Source organism: Pezoporus flaviventris, unplaced genomic scaffold, assembly GCF_033815535.1.
Source record: "Pezoporus flaviventris isolate CSIRO_AGI_PZ_B2104156 unplaced genomic scaffold, CSIRO_AGI_Pfla_v1 ptg000040l, whole genome shotgun sequence".
NCBI classification, from domain to species: domain Eukaryota; kingdom Metazoa; phylum Chordata; class Aves; order Psittaciformes; family Psittacidae; genus Pezoporus; species Pezoporus flaviventris.
The window spans coordinates 3776530-3793401 of NW_026892588.1; the positions used below are offsets into that span (position 1 = coordinate 3776530).

General features: G+C 41.5%; 1 protein-coding gene across 3 annotated transcripts in view; it reads right to left on the bottom strand.

The window, feature by feature from the left end:
- Window positions 1–16872, bottom strand: part of SPSB4 (splA/ryanodine receptor domain and SOCS box containing 4) — a 128670-nt gene that overhangs the window by 82119 nt on the left and 29679 nt on the right. The window contains exon 1 of one of the 3 annotated variants that reach the window (XM_061465455.1): window positions 2151–2591. The exons of the other annotated variants lie outside the window; for them this stretch is intronic. The gene's annotated coding sequence lies outside the window, so the exon portion shown is untranslated. Of the gene's footprint in view, window positions 1–2150; window positions 2592–16872 lie in introns of those variants that run through there. 3 annotated transcript variants of the gene reach the window in all.

Below are 16872 nucleotides of genomic sequence, written 5' to 3' on the forward strand. Positions count from 1 at the left end.
CTCTTCTTCCTGGCCAAGAATTATGGAGATGAGACAGCTGAGTATCTAATATGATGCTGCAAATAACTTTAAGTATTTTTAACAATTAACATCTCAGAAAACCATACTCTGCTTTCATCCTCAATTGCTACCACTATGCCTCAACTGTGTAGGCAAAACAGCTCCTCAAAGTCTCCAGCTCTCTCAGCTAAACAAAATCCAACTCATAGTAACCATCACACAGTCCTGTGACACGGCATTGATTGCCACTGTGAAAATTATTTTCCTTTCCCATAAAAAGAGGACAGTGACTTATAGACAAAAGAGAGGCAGCGAGTGTGAAAGAAAATGAGACAAAAATAGCTTGCTCACTTTTTCTTGGTACATGGAAAATCCATTACAGAAGTTTACACAGCAACAATGAAGCCTGACAAGTTAATGAGCTGCTGCTTGTGCAGTTATAGGAGAGATGACCTATCATTCAGAAATTCCTAAGTTGCACAAATGCACAAAGTCAAAAAGATGGCTGTGATTTGCTCAAACCAAACATGAGAAGTTCTGATTCTTTCAATAAGCAAGATACTTGATTAGTACTTCACTGGGGAGGTTCATGCTTCTATGAAAAACAGAACAAAACAAAAACCTCACAGCTCTGAATGACTCGTTGCAGAAAGCTGGCACTGCCCCCGAGGCTGCTGAACAGGAAGCCTGGTGCTTCAAAACTGGCTGAAGTGACATTTGCAAACACAAACACAGGTCCAGAGAGCCTGTTGGTGTGACAGTGTCGGTGTGAATGAACACAGGGCTCTTCGAGCCTAACAGCACCAGTATGTGCTTCCAGAGCAACACCCACATGAGGGCCTCAACGAGGCACAGAGCTGTGAAGTTTTATCATCCCTGTGATGCAGGCAAGTACCAGGTCTCCTTCCAGCCCTGGCAGGGACGCTGAGGCACAGGACGGTCATCCAAGGACATCTAGAGTCAGCAGCAAGACACTGAGGCGCATTAGCTACCAAGAAAACCAGACTCCTATTACAAAGGCCAGTTATAAGACTTCCGCTTGTTGTTAAGAGAACATACGGCATCTGGCATTGCTCTGTCAGCAGCACCAAATAATCTAACAGCAATATGATATGCACGTCTCTGTCGGGCTACTTTAGTTACAGAAACAGCATTAAAAATGTAGCATCCTCTGAGATATGCTGCACGAGCCAGACCAATTTCAGCCACAGGCATTGAGAGTAACTCTTTGAGGTTGTTTTTCCCCTGGAGGGTAAGCTCTTTCCTAACGTGGAGGTACCTTATTGGGGATTGCTTCTGTCTCCACAAGGCAAACAGAGCACTGAGAACATATCAGGTCTGACTTAAGCACCGAAGGGCTGTAGAGGCTGAAGTAGTACCTGGCCATCTCTCAGTATAGGATAGTTTCCCCCCGTTGCAGTCTACACTGAGTCCTAGACACAAAGAAATAACCCTTTGCTGCCAGCATGGACGCTGCCACATCGACTCCCTTCACTGCCCTTACATAGAAGCCCTGGTCAGGAGTAAAAGGGGTCTGTGAGAGCAGCATCCAGCTCCCAGCCCTTGCTCCTTCTCCGCCAACAGCTCCCGACCACAACAGCTAACCCAGCTGCCTTGCCTGGGAGCTTTCCCAAGTAACGTGAGGGCAAATTCGGTCAATACCTTTCTTTGTTGAAACCCAAGTCTCGCGTACAAATCCAAGCTTGACTTGACAGAGGTTCAGCTTGCGTGTTAGCCTTGCTGAGAAGATAGTTTAGAATTTCAGACCCGTCTAAACAGCTGAACTGAGCTCTGGCTTTTACTGCCAGAAAAAGCACCAAGAAATCACTGTAAAATATTAGCTTGTGGCAACAGACAGGCAAAAGGCTTTGCTTTCACCAGCCCAAAGTCAAATAAACTCAGTTTATAAGAAACGTAAGCCTCTAGCTATCTAACATCTGGAAATAAACCTCTTTAATAGCTCAGGAAACTAATTTCTAACGTAAGAACATTTCATCACAAAACACCAAACGGTTCAGAAGTGCATTTCTTTAAAACAGCAGCTTGAAAAACGGCACTGTTTAAAGAAAAAGAACCAACCGAACTAGCCTCGCTGTGCAACAAAACGCAACGTTCCCACCGACAGCAGAACCCACCCACCGCAAACTTACCATAAACCCCCATGGAAGCACCTCTATCGATCCGTTACGCCAGCAGCAGGAGAATCCAGGAGAAGAGACACGGATCACAAGTAAACAAACTCCGGTCGCCGTGACTTGTAGGCGCGTCTCTCCACACGCTGCTTTCCCCGGGATTAAGCCTGATTCCCGCCGCCGCTTCCCAGCCGCCGCCGCCGCCTTGGGGTGTGTGGGGAGCCGGGGCGCTGCGGCCCGGCACCAGGGCGGCTGCGGGGCTCGGCTGGGCCGGGCCGCCCGGGAGCCCCGCCCGGTGCCCGGTGCGGCGGCCTGTGGCGGGCTTTGTGTGCGCGTCCTGCCTGGGGGCCGCCCGCCGCCGCCTCATGCGAGGGCCGGCGCAGTGGGGAGCGCGGGCAGCGCCGTGCCCCCTTCGCGAAAGCCGATCCCGCTGATCTCATCGCCGCGGGTTACTAATCCAATGACCGCGGAATTAACAGTACATGGCGACGCCCCTTCCCCATTCACACACACACACACATACCCCGCCCGCCCTGCCCCGGCCCCTGCGGCCGCCGCCCCGCCGGCCTTCGTGTGAGGGGACCGGGTGAGGTGCTCGGCACGGCGGGCTGCCGGGCACCGCCGGGAAGGGACGGCCACCACACGGGCGCTCTGCCCGGCCAGAAACACAAGGCATGTAAATGCCTGGGGTTGGTGGGGAGAGGGTACGGGAGACTGCATTATCTGCTCTCTCTAGCTCATATACATGCAGGTGAAGCTCTAATTACACTTTTGCATGCCAAACCCACACTTTTAGGTAAGCATCGAGTGATCTACAAGTAAGGCAAGTCCTGTCGAACCAGTGCAGGGTACAAAACAGCCAAAGGCGAGCGCTTCCATCGCTGCACCTTAACATCAGTAAATACCAACCCGAAAACTGGCGTTTCCTAATCCTAATAATCTCTGGCTCTAAATCCACCACCACCGCATAGGGTTACAGAGAGGTTGGGTTTTCCCTCTCACACACACACACAGTGCTCAAGACAAGAAATGTCAGATGCTGCTTTTCCTCATGCTGTCTGTGTACTTCCCACCCCAAAAACCAGATTAACCTCTCTCAGAGACTTTAGAGCAGTCTGTAAAGGTGTTGAGACAATCAAAACTTACAAAGGTAAAGAACTTACATTACTAAGTATTTTCCTCAAAAAACAGTGTTTTACCTATGCTTTCCACTTTTGGGGATGGAGGAGGCAAGACTTCCCCCTCCCTGCTCTTTCATGGTGATGTTTATTTCTACTTTCTTCTTTTGGTGATGTTTATTTCTACTTTCTTCTTTTACTAAAATCTTGAGACAGGCTTTTAGCAAAAAAACTGAGCCAGGCACGAGAAACACCCACACAAAAATGGAGAGGAAATTCTGCAAATCCTTTGAGAGCTTTCAGTCAAGAAATCCTCATTACAAGCCACAGTAACCCCAGCAGTGTGTTTCATGCCTGCCATGACAGCAGAAAATGTGTCAGGTAATGGCAACACCCCTTCTGTGAGGACCTAGAGGTTGCTCCAGGGGTCAGGCACTGCAGAACCCTACCAAAATACGTTAGAGAAAAGCACTACACTCAAGTTTCTCTCCAGGCCCTGCATATCTCCCCCCAACCTTTGGGATAACTAGTAGAAGTAAAGTAAAATAGAAAACAAAGCATGAATGGGAGTTTTCTACATGCTCCACTGGTCTTCTAGCCTATCAAAGGATTTCTATTGCTCCCCATTCCCTCAGGCAGTCTTTGTCTGGTTTCTATATACACATGTGGAAGTCTTGAGTAGTTGTCTGTGTCTGTGCACTTCACTAGCAGACAAGTTACTGAACTTAAATGCTCCTCGTGGATGTGAGCACCACCTAATATCTGCTTCACAGAACTCATCTGGGAGAGGAGCCCTAGAACAGGCAATGTCTGCACAGAATACGTGGGGCAAGCCTGTGCCACAAAGGATGTTTTGGTGTCTTTTCCTCAGTTTTTAGCAGGCTTACTTCCCTTCCACACTTCCCTGAAGCAGCAGTGCCTCCTAACACTTTTTCTGGCACTAGGCAGAATGTTTCCCAGTGTAAGACAGGATGTGGTCCTTCGTGCCTGTGCCAAGCTTGATGCAAAAAGCAAACTTGGAAAGACTTTCTACATGGTTTGTAATACTAATGCTACAAGAGAAGATTAAAGAAATCACATCAGAAGTCAACTTTTGTATCTTTTCAGCCAGCTTTAGACATGTAGATCTGAAAACTGAACAATGCAGAGATCAATCAGGCAGCACAGAGTTTTGGGAGTACACTTCATGTGCAAATGTGAAAACACTTGAGGGTGTAGAAGGTGTCACTTTGATTAATGAAGGCTAGAACATGCTATTTGTATAAAGATGAGAATGTATATATACCTCTCCACAGGGCTCATTAAAATGATCACATTTTAAATATTAACACGATCTTAAACCAGACTTCAAACATGGCATAGATACAGCTGATCCTTTTGAGCTGATCTCACTCTCCAGGTCATCCACTGGTTTGATTTACCTCATGGAATAAAAATCACAGGCAGATAGGAAGTCTTAAGAATAACATACATTTCTCTGCATGACTGGGAAACACCAGGCAGGTTAGAAATCTCTGCCTTTCCTATCTGCTTGCAATCACTGGGCAAATAGGGAGAAGAAAAGCTGCCCACTGCTGCCCATGAAAAAGTAAGTGCAGTTAAGAAAAGGAGAAAAAAGAAAGCTTAGATCAAGAGAGATACGGCAATAATCTCCTTTCTACATGCATCACACATGACAATCATAGTTTGAAGTTGTATCTTGGCATTTGAGCTTGGCAAACAGACCAAAAAGAATTAATTGCCCAAATTTGTTCTTCCCAAACACTCACCTTTGAGGTTAGTTCCATGCTTACCAAATCTGAAACTTCATCCACTCTCAACTCAAAAGTAATCATGAAATATTTCCTACACAGGTGCCATAAGTACTGAAAGGTCCTGATCCTGCAATTTTTCTAAATAACAAACCAATTCACTGTTATTTTACCTGCCTTGTTTCTGGGCATTGCTATACTCCGGGTGGCAAGAGGGGAGAGTTGAGTGAGGTCCAAAAAAAAAAAGGTTATCAGCAGAATGGACAGTATCAATAAAGCCCACCTTGAAGTCCACAAGATGCCACAAATACACAACTGAGATCGATGGATTGTAAAGAACTATGTTTCATTGCATTGTATTTTTCCATTTATGGTGCTTAAGCAACCCGTATTACTTCTAAGAGCCCTCTTAGGTACAGCAATGCTACAGTGATCATTCTCAGACAGGAACCAAAGACAAGAATTATGATGAAAAATCTTCGTTTTCATGCATTTCAGATACCCATATGAAAAGACATGACCTTAGCTCTAGCTCTCTAAAGTTCACAAAATTCCTACACAGGATGTTTAAATCTTAAGAGTGTTCCAGTCCCAAAGCTGCTTCCATGAATGCTGGCTCCAGAGAACTACAGAAGCATGTACCTTCCTCCAACATTCAAAGCACTGTCTGGTGACAGAGCTTCTCTACATAGGTGTTTTCATTCTGACCCAGCCACATACTCCTATAACAGTGAATTCAGACTTAATCACTACCACTTGGAGTCTACCAAAATGATTAGCCTGGACACTAGAATCCATGCATCTGCATCTCTTAACGAATCAAGAAATTGCTGCTAAGACCGAGATCTGCTCCCATAGGCCTCTAGGTAGAAGTTAGAATTTACCTTCTTAGAGTACATCCTCCTGCAACCGTAATGAGGAAAACCCACAGAGGTTAGGAAATCAGCACTTGCATAAATGTTTAATTAGTTCAGAGGTTCTAAACAGAGGATAAAGATTCTGCATGCCCTCTGAGAAATAAGGATGACATTCAGAAACACTTAACACTGAAAAAGTATCTTCATTTAAAACATCAAAAGTCCACCTATCCAAAAGCAGAACTACCCATGTATTTCCAAAGCTTACTATATACTTCGTATCCTAGAACATAGTCAAGTCCCTTCCCCAAACACATCAGATAAGGAAAAGAAACAAAATCTGACTATACACACACACAGTGCTCTTAAAAGCAGCTCAAGTCCCCTTCCATTTTGCTCATGTATTAAGTTCATCAGAACTCATGGTCTCAAGGACTTTCTGAAGCAACTGATTGCTCTGTGAAGCTGGTATTCAGGTCTCCTTCATGCAAAATTTAGTTGTACATAGACATGCATAAGTTTCCACCAGCAGAGAAACAAGGCACTTCAAGGTTTTTAGGGAAGGGGTTCTTTCATACACTGTAGTGAGTACTTGCCCAGTGCCAGCAGTACACAAAGTAACGACATCTCAGGGGACAGGACAGAATCAATTGATGACAATAGTTATTACAGTACTGAAAATAATCCAAAATTTATTTTCCTTAATTATTTTGGGTTCTGCACAACCAAAGGTCAAATTCCAGCAGTTGAATTCAGAAAAACCTTTGTTGGAAAATGATCTCTGAGGAGGCAGTTCCTATTTGGGAAGCCCAAAAGCCTATATCTCCACTGGCTGCTGCAGTCCGGTACAAAGAGGGGTTTTCTTAGAACTTGCTTTGAAACTGCGTTGGACCCTTTCAAATCATTACAATGCCACAAACCCCATCAAAACCTGACTGGCAGCTAGTTCCCTTCATAAGACTGACATTGTGGTCTCCGCTTTGAAATCTAATAATGAACGTAATCATATTTTGCACATGCTTTAATTTTCAAGTGGTATTACTACATAGCACTTCCCCATTATAGCAATCAAATGCAACTTGAGGAGGGTCCATTTCAGAGAAGAAATCAAACACAAAATTTTCAGTAGGAAAAGATGGGTACAGAGTCTGGGATGATGGTTGACACAGGAACACCTCACACCAAGTTAGTATACAAGACTGCCTCTCCTGCAGTACATGATGAGCTTGTTTTGGAAAAGGGAAGTGATACTAATGAGTCTGGGGTGCAAATGGATCCTCATTAGCTCACTTAATGTCTTCAATTCATCAGTATAATCTTAGTTTGATTTGGAGTGAATCATAACTGATCCAACACCCCCAAGGTCACTAGGTTACTGTATATGCATTCTGTTACATCAGCTACTGTACATGAAGGAAACTCAGATAAGATACTAAATGATGCTTTTGATACCACTAGTACTTTGCCATTGAGCCACTCAAGTGAGAGAACAGGTCTGCACAGCCCCCCATGGGAAAAGTTCTGACTTTATAGTTAGCAAGAAGTGACTGTGATGAACTTTCTCTCCTATCTTTTAATGCAGATACAACATCCCAAAATAATGACTCATGGAAAGCCACAAGAGACATACGTTGGATCACAGGCAGCTAGAGCATGCAAAACCATAGCATATTAGCTGTTTCTTCAAATCCTGTTGTTAGGGGCTAATGTGGGTAGATCTGTCACCCAGATTTCCCAATGACATATTTCTGGAAATACAAGTAATAATGGATCTCTTATACCCAGTGCCCAGAAAGCTTTTTAAGAAAGACTGGTTTTGGTTTCAAACTGCTTTCCTAAAATACTTAGTGGATAATTTCTATAGGATTTCAAAATATAACTAGCAGATAAATGAAGAGGTAGGCCCCAAAAAAGATCCTTCTTTTGGAAAAGACAGAGTTTACCCTGCATTCTACCTTGCTTCTGGCAGAAAAATCCTGTGGTTTCTGTAACTTACGGAAACTGGATCAAACATGGATTTATTCACATTCTCCCTATAAAAATACACTACTGCCATTGCTCAGCATATTCTAGACATTCACCTTCGATTTATAAGCTTTTTTTATATATCTCTATATATACATGTACATACATATATATGTATATAATATACCAGGAATAAGAGTTGTACTGTTTCATAGGTGACAAAAATTTATATTAATACATCTTTCATCATGTTAAAACAATTAAAAAAAAAACGTAAACAAACAAAAAACCCCACAACTTTGTTCTCCCAGCCCTGGAATACTTAAAGATACCACTTAAGCCTCTCTTTTTGCTGGTTACCAGCATCTGAAAATGCAGGAAACTCCCTCTGAAACTCTCAAGATGTAACACATTTCTGTTTCCTGATGTGAAGGGCCAAGGAGAGGGGAGAGAGCCTCAAAGGTTTTAAGTTCTAGCCATTGCAAATTCCTGGGAGTGCTCTAGCAACTGGAAAGTCTTCTTCTTGAAAGCATTTTGCTTCAGTAAAATTAAACTGCTAAGTATTCCAGGTATTAAATATGGCCCATGTGAATTCAGAACATACAAAAAGTGCCTGATAGCTGCTTAGCTATAATAATCTCAACAACAGGATTTAAGAGGTACTCTAATTCTGCCACATTTTCTGGGTTTAAATCTTCAACTTGTGCTTGTTTACTCATCAAACCCAATACACAGTTGTCGTTTATTCAGCTTGCCCCCCTTCTTCAAGATGTACAATGATACATATCTCCAGCAATTTACCCAAGGAGATCTTTTGTTTCCTCAACTTGAAAACATCCATTCACATCAGCAGCAAAGTCAGTACAGTTTATTATCCATCAGACAATTTGAATACGATTCTTCCTCTAAAGGCTGTGACTGCAGGCAACCATCTGGGGTCTGGACACACAAAAGGCTGTTCGTAAGGGTGTATGCACAAAAGCACCACGGGGATATGGAAGTGCATGTGGTACAAAGACACTCAATTGTCTTTGAGTTTCTGTTGGGGAAGGAGGGGGTTTGAGGGTGCTACAAGCATCTAATCAGAGAATTAAGCATCAGGGCGGCAGCCCTCAGATGGCAGACGTCAGCTCCAGCAGAGACAGATGGTGAGGAGCGCACAATATGTGTGCATCAGCTTATTCAAGAAAGCAGTTCCACTCCTCAGTTACATGGTATTACAAGTCCTGGGACATTCTGTGTTGTGAAGTGAAAATGTGTATCATTGTCTTTATGAGACTGTCACATCAAAAGGGCCACTTTCCTGTAACAAGTTACAGTATGTGCAGATTCTCTGTTAATATTTTCCCTGAAGGATTACCTGCCCTACCTGCGACAATGCAAAGGGCTCACAAGAGAGATACAATCTCTGTGAAGGAAAACAGTGTGAGCTGCAGTAGAGATACCAGTCTGGTTTAATTGTTTGCCAAGGGGAACATATCCCACTGACTGTCTTTTAGAATTGAAACTCAAGGTCTGAGAAGACAAAAGAAACCCATCTCATCCTTTAACTCACCAAAAAATACACCTGAAAACCATTATTCAGTTCTTTTTTAATCTGTTATGACTGATTTTGAATAGGAGACATAAAATAACAAGCTGCCCTCCAACAGACCTTTTTCTTATGATAAGGTACATGCAGTTTACATGATGTCAGATATGCTATGGCATACATCCCACTGCTAACTAAACTCTCAAAGACTAAGTGTACTTCTAGCCCATCTTGTTCTTGTTCTTCTCCAGTGTTTCCAAAAGCAGAGGATAAATAGTTTTACATCATATTTAAACAGCAGGGATAGAGTGACCCTCCAGGCAACAAAGTCCAAATATTGAAATAAAGAGCAGATGCCAGCAGGAAAACTGAAAAACTTACAGGATCATAGGTCAATGCAAGCAAGCATTAGTCTTCTGGTATGACACTTGCCCAAAACAATCTCTTAAATTAAAAATATATTACCGAAGTCTGTCTGAGAGAGAGAAAGGGGAGTATATAAAAGTCTTGAAAGACTTTTCTTATTTTGCAGAACATTGCCCAGGCATGGACATGGTCAGCATCTTTGGGAAGACTGTCAGTTGTTCACTTTAGACTCTCTGAAAACTGATCCATGAAAAAATAGTGGCTCTTTGTGGATTAGGCCATCTGCCCTGCAGATGGGGGAAAAGGTAGTATCATAGTAAGAGCTGCTCCAACAAGTTGTGCTGGTTTGGGCTGGGATAGATTTCTTCATAGCAGCTGGTATGGGGTGGCGCTTTGGATTTGTGCTGGAAACAGAGATGTGTTAGTTACTGCTGAGCAGCTCACACAGAGCCAAGGGCTTTTCTGCTCCTCACCCCACCAGCGAGCAGGCTGGGGGTGTACAAGGAGCTGGGGGGACACAGATGAGCCCAGCTAACTCAAGGGATATCCCATACCATGGGATGTCATGCTCAAGAAGAAGGAATGGGGGGACATTTGGAGTGATGGTGATTGTCTTCCCAAGTAATAACCATCATGCGTGATGGAGCCCTGCTTTGCTGGAGTTGGCTTGCAATGGGAAGTGCTTAGTGAAGTCCTTGTTTTGCTTAGCTTATGCACAGCTTTTGCTTTACCCATTAAACTATTTGTATCTCAACCTATGAGTTTTCTCACTTTTAACTCTTCCGATATTCTCCCTGATCCCACTAAGGGGGGAGTAAGTGTGCAGCTGTGTGGTGTTTAGCTGCTTAAACCAGGACACAGGTATAGCAGGACACAGAAGAATAAGGATGAGGAGTAAAGCAAGAGAGAACTAATATTCAGGAAGTGTGTGAATTTTGAATGAGATCAAGATGAGCAAAGATAGAAATGTGTCACTGCCATATCAGCACAGAGAAGACCTAATATGAGCTTAAAGATGTAAAGAGGAAATCAAAAAGACTATGTTAATTTATTTAGGGCAAGAAGGGAGAGCTATTCTCAGGACCACTACAGAGTCCCTTTTGTTATCTGCAGTTTTGGCATAAAAGCCCCTAAACCTTCAGACCACGATTTCTTTTGTATCTCTATGACAGCAGAGCTCCAGCCCTCAAATATGAAAATGAAGTGTGTGTGCAGCGGGAGACATGCTTTGTTTCTCCACCCTTGGAGTTATACATGAAGTCATAAATATAGTGGTCCTGTTCATATTGATGAAGTCAAGAGCTGGGCAGAATTTCCATTGTATCAACCCATTTTTCTTAGGACTCTATATTTCATCTTTATGGTGAGTCTACTTTCTACATTTTAGCCTGCATTTAGCTTGAGACAAACTCCAACATGCTACAAACACCATCCTACAAGCTAGTTGACATCTCCAGTTTCTTTGAATTCACTGGGAGGAAAGGACATTTAATGGTATCTGTGGAGAGCAGGAGAGGAAAAACTAGTATTTTTCTGTGCTGGATGTTAAACAAGTACTTAATAAACTCTCATTTACTTCTCCCACACAGAGTTAACTGGATCAATGTACTGTCTGCAACACAGCATCCCTACCTCCAGCTATTCATTTCTAATTGATTTCTTCCTGGATGCCATGGTACAAACGTTGGAACAGAACTTCTTGTCTGGAGAAGTGCTGTCACCCACCTCTCTTGACAACACCAGGAAGCACAGCCAGTACCTGAAACTACATATGACAAGAGCTCCTTTCCTCTGAAATATTAACTGGTTTGCATCTAACATAATAATTGCATAGTATAATGCTGAATTTCCAGCTGCTTCCACTTTTTTAGAGAAAGACACTTTTTCCTTTCTTTAATCTTTTGATTAAAAAAAAAAGACATCTTTAATGGAAACAAATTAGTTATTGTTTACCTCTATTAATAAATCATATCATCAGGGTATACCCCCAAATAAGAAGTATCTTATGAATTCTATATACGTTATGAGATGGAACATTTCTTATCCACATTTGTAGATTGTTCTGTCAAGAAAACTGGATCTGTTTGAATAGTAACTTCTTCCCAGTACTGACATATGGCAGAAGAACAGTTTGGCCATGAAAGAAAAAGAAAACCTAACAGCAATACTGTGTTGTTCAGTGCCTGACTTCAGAAAGTTAACTGATAATAACAGCACAGTCAAGTGGTCAGACATGCCTGTAGTTTGCCAGAACAAACACTCACCAGAATCGCCTTCCAAAACAGCAAAGTCACTCTGAAACATATTTGGGGATAATATTACTCCCAAACCTCCTCTCTTCTTTATGAGAAGCCTATGTAGTATTATTAGAAAAAAAATTCAGCACCAAAAATGCTAATACACTCCCAAACATTTGCTTGCTGAGTTGTGATCTAAAGAGAACGAGTTATATTCAGTGCCACAGAAGGTGCTGACTGACCTAGCTCTGCCCTGTCCTTCCTACATCCGACAGCCCTATGCTAGGGATGACGAAGAAAATTAACTGTATCCCAGCCAAAGCCAGCATACCCTCTCAGCCAGCGAGGCAACCTGTCTCTTACATTACCTACCCTCCATACCAAACACTTGCAAGATACAACAGACCTCTCAAAGCATACATATACATCACTGAGGATATCTAGATATACATATATAGACATACAAAACTGCACTTTCCTATCTTAAGCCCAGCTTCTAGAACATTTTTGCTAGAAAGACATTTTCTGACCCTTTCTATACAGTCAGTTACATTCCTTGAAAATGAAAGACATAGCCTATTTCAGAAATAATTCAGGAACACAGGCCTCCCTCTGCCAGATATTTTGCCGTGGGATGCTGAATTGAATGATGATCACAGTGTGTCAGCCATCTCTGGGGCAGTCACCCATGGAAGTCTCTAACAACAGAGCTGGGGATGAGCACAGGCTGCTCAAGAAGCTTTGTAATTGCATACTAGCTCACTTGTAAGTCAGCAGCTCTGTGATTAAACTGCAATAACACCCAGAGCAGAAAGCTCAATTCAGAGATTGGGTTAAATAGCATGTTGCCAGACTATGTTCATGTTGGCAAATAAATGAATTCTAATTCAAATGAAACTTCCCTTAATCATAGCACAATATTACCACATGGTTAATTAGAAGCTATTTTTAATTAAACTAAAAAGTTATTTAATGGACAAGATAGCAGGCTTTTAGCAGCTACATATACATGCAGCTATTTATTATATAGCTCTGATCTCCCATCCATATAAAATTGCTGCTGCAGTAGCTACACACTTCAAAAAGCTTTTAACTCCAGTTCCTTAGGTCAACACAAAGAAATCAACTTTGACAAGATCCTTTACAATTTTCTTAGGTTAAAAAAAAAAATCCCACATAGAAGATGCATAAAGCTTTTTCCTTCTCTAATACATCACATTGTCAAAAAATCTATTCAAAATCTAGAAGATGAAAGGAGGAGGATGCTACAGGAAAACTAAGAACAACACATTCACTGAGAACAAATGAGAGCACATTCATTGATAGAAGCACAATGTGTTTCCCTCTCTGCTCTTCTAGCTAGTTAAAGTCAATGTCAAATAAGTAACTTTTAGGAATGTTCTCAGGGCTTTTTTTTTTAAAGCTGATCCAGATAATTGAAAAAAAATGAAATAAAATTCAACCAACATTTCAAAGTGTTAGTTCAACTGTATGTGCTTACAGATTTTCACTACAGAAGTTTGTTCACTCTACAAAAAGTGTGTTGGTATTTCTCCTCAATCAAAAAAATGACACTGTCAAAAATTCCACCTAAGAAAAAGCCTAATTCAAATCTATACACTTTTATCAACACAACAAAAGCATTTGATTCCTCAGTAAAACATAATCTCTTTATGAGATTATTAAAATGAAAATGCTAAACATATCTATTGAAAATTGAATTCAATAACATTAAGATCCCATTTATTATTAACATCTTATTTACTTGAGATCATGAGACATGTAGTTTAAAGTGCTGATGGGAAATAATTAAAACCCATTAAGTCTAGGACCCATTATAACCAATTTGAGCCGCAAGAAATAGGAAAATAGCAAATAGCCAAACCATATACATAACAAAATCTCCACTACCATTTATACCCCACCCCTGAGAGTGTTCAAAGCCAGGCTGGACAGAGCCTTGGGCAACATGGTCTAGTGTGAGGCTTCACTGCCCATGGCGGGGGGGAGGGGGGGGGGGGGGGGGGGGATGGAACTAGATGATCTTAAGATCCTTTCCAACCCTAAGCATTCTATGATTGTATGATTTAGCCAAATAAGGCATCAGTTTTCTTTTCATTACAACACAGTAAAATGGAGGCTCTAGAAAATTACTGTCTGAAGGAAGATTGATTGATAACATTAATCCATGCTGCTGACAACTGTACTTGTAATTTGAAGTCATGTTGTTTTAAGAATATGGAAATTTAAAAAAGAAATGTTAAAATCAATATTTGGTACAGGCACCTGAAGCATGTTAAGCAGCTGACTATAACTGAAATGTATTTTTAGGGCCCCTTAAGCCATTTCAAATTAAATGGACTTTTTAAAGGTAGGGGAACTGCAGATAGTTCCATTTAGCACTATCTTGTCATAAAGGTGCAGCTCAGGAAAAATGCTTGTGAAAAAAAAGGAGCTGATATGCAAATGCTATTGTTGTTCATTTCTTTAAAAGCATAGTGCTAATACTTGTTAATTGTATTGCTCAGCAGCAGGACAACAATGACAGGATTAACTCATCTTCAAGACAATGCACCGAAGTCTTAATTAAGGTGGAACTCCAGAGGAATTATGGATGGCAAATACTGAAAAGCAGCTCTAATAGCTGTGCAGTTCTTGGATCTCCTTTTCTCCCATTGCTGTGTGTCAACCAGCACCACTGCAGCCCTGGCTCCAGCCATGTACCTCTGCAAGGTCAGCAAGGGAGGTGACAGAGGAGGTAGAAATCTTCAGAGAGCATAAGTAACGTATACCGTCTCCCATGCTACAAACTATTAATCTAATGAAAAGCAATTTAGCTAAGGCTGAATGTTGCTCCTCCACACTTTGAAGGACAAAAACCCTTTTTAAGGACTGATTCCAAGGGCAACAGACAACAAAGACATTTCCAGAAGTGTGTTCTCATTACTGCTGCGCTTCAGGCAAGCCAGGAAAGTCGCTGCTGACCTTGTGCCAACAGAGAGGAGGAAGTCTTGTAAGGGAAAAACCATCCTAACAAAACAACCCAGAGAAAGCTCTCCCCATTTCCTTTGCAGCCTCTTCTGCAAAAGGAAAGTTCTGCTCTAAATAAGAGACTGTCCCCAAGTTGGTTAAATGTGCAATTACATTGTCTTTAGAAAAAACTAATTCTCAATGTATGAGTTAATTACAATTCTTCAAGCAACCCACCACATAGGTTTTCTTATAGTAGAGCAAGAAGGATCAGTTTACTAAAATGACTCAGTATTCTAGTGAAACTACTCTGAAATAGATTTAGTAATATGCAGGAAAATCTTCTTCTCAGATTAGGGTCTGTTATTTTAAGCATTTTTTCTTATTTAGAAAATTAATAATATTAACACGTATTTTCACACATCTATCACCCAATCATACATCCAGGTAAGAGAAGCCCTGAAGAGAACCTGTAATGAATCCCATATGGGAGCTGATGCTATGGTTGCTAGCCTCACTTGATACATCATAGGTACTTGGATGCAGAAAATGCGAAATGGAATAGTATGTCAATGCCATCTATGCTGTGGTAATAACCCAAAAATAGTAAGGAAGGCACCCCTGGGAAAAATAAGGCAAAGACAAACCCCAGGGGAGCAGTGGCAAATAGACATTTCTGAACTACAGACAGTAGATCTCTTGGTTTTGGTAGGTACCTTTTCTGGATGGCCAGAAGCTTAGAAGGCTAAAGTGGTAGTGAGTACTCTACTCAAGGAAATAACACCCAGGTTCGGTATTCCCAAAGAGATATCATCAGATAACAGACCTCATTTTATAGCTGAAGTATTTCAAGGGATTGTAAAGTTTTTACAGATTTAGTGGAGATTACATGGAGACCACATGTGGAAAGGTAGAAAGAATGAATCAAATGTCAGAGAGGCAGTTATCAAAACTGTTAGGAGACTCAGCTGAGTTGCGTAGAAGTTTTACTACCAGCATTGTTAAGAATTCGGTTTACACTGAGAATAAGGGAGGGAATTCTATATGGAAAGCTGTATCTTGCCATGGGGACAGAGAAACCAGATCAAATTAATATAAAGGGGGATGCTATAATAGCAGAATACCTACTTTCTCTGTCACAGACTCTATCTGTGTATTTAAATAAGCACACTCCTCCGCCCTTGGACACACCAGTCCATGACTTTCAGCCTGGAATGAGGTGTATATAGTATGTGGAAGAATGAACCCCTAAGAGAAAAGCAGAAAGGACCTTTCACAGTGCTCCAGATACTCAAGTAAAGAGGGCACCACACAAGGAGTGGATTTCAGAGGAAGTGGAATCACTAAAGATGAAATTTCTGAAATCCAAATGAACTTCATTTGGAGTGATTTAGAGTCACTGTATCATTTAGATTGCAAACAAGGAGAGGTTTTTTATTTGCATTTATGTGCTAATTCAATGCACCTGCAAATGTTAAGCTTCTAGAGATAAGTAACTGGAAAGTGAGACTCATCTGAAATGTAATTCAGGTAACTCTCAAAGGGCTAATTGGTGGTAGGCATACAGTTAACAAAAATTGGAACTTATGTAGGCAGATAATTAAAAATTGGAACTTGGGTTACTATGGAAAAACCTGGACAGATACAAGGGCCTCTTAAAAGGTATGGATGACCTACTGGCTATTGCACATAGGCAACATACCCTGGTTTTGGCACAATGCCTAGACGTGTTTTTAAGTAGGCTTACTTTGAAATGAGTATAAGGAACATTTGTTTGCATAAGTATTGTTCTTTAAATACTATTTAATGAAAATCCCACTATGCAGAATACAGAAGTTAATCATACCTCACTACACATGCTATAACTGACAGCCACTGAATAAACAAAATCCACATTAAAGCACATCACTGAGAACAAAATCTTGTATGGAGCAACCTTTCCACA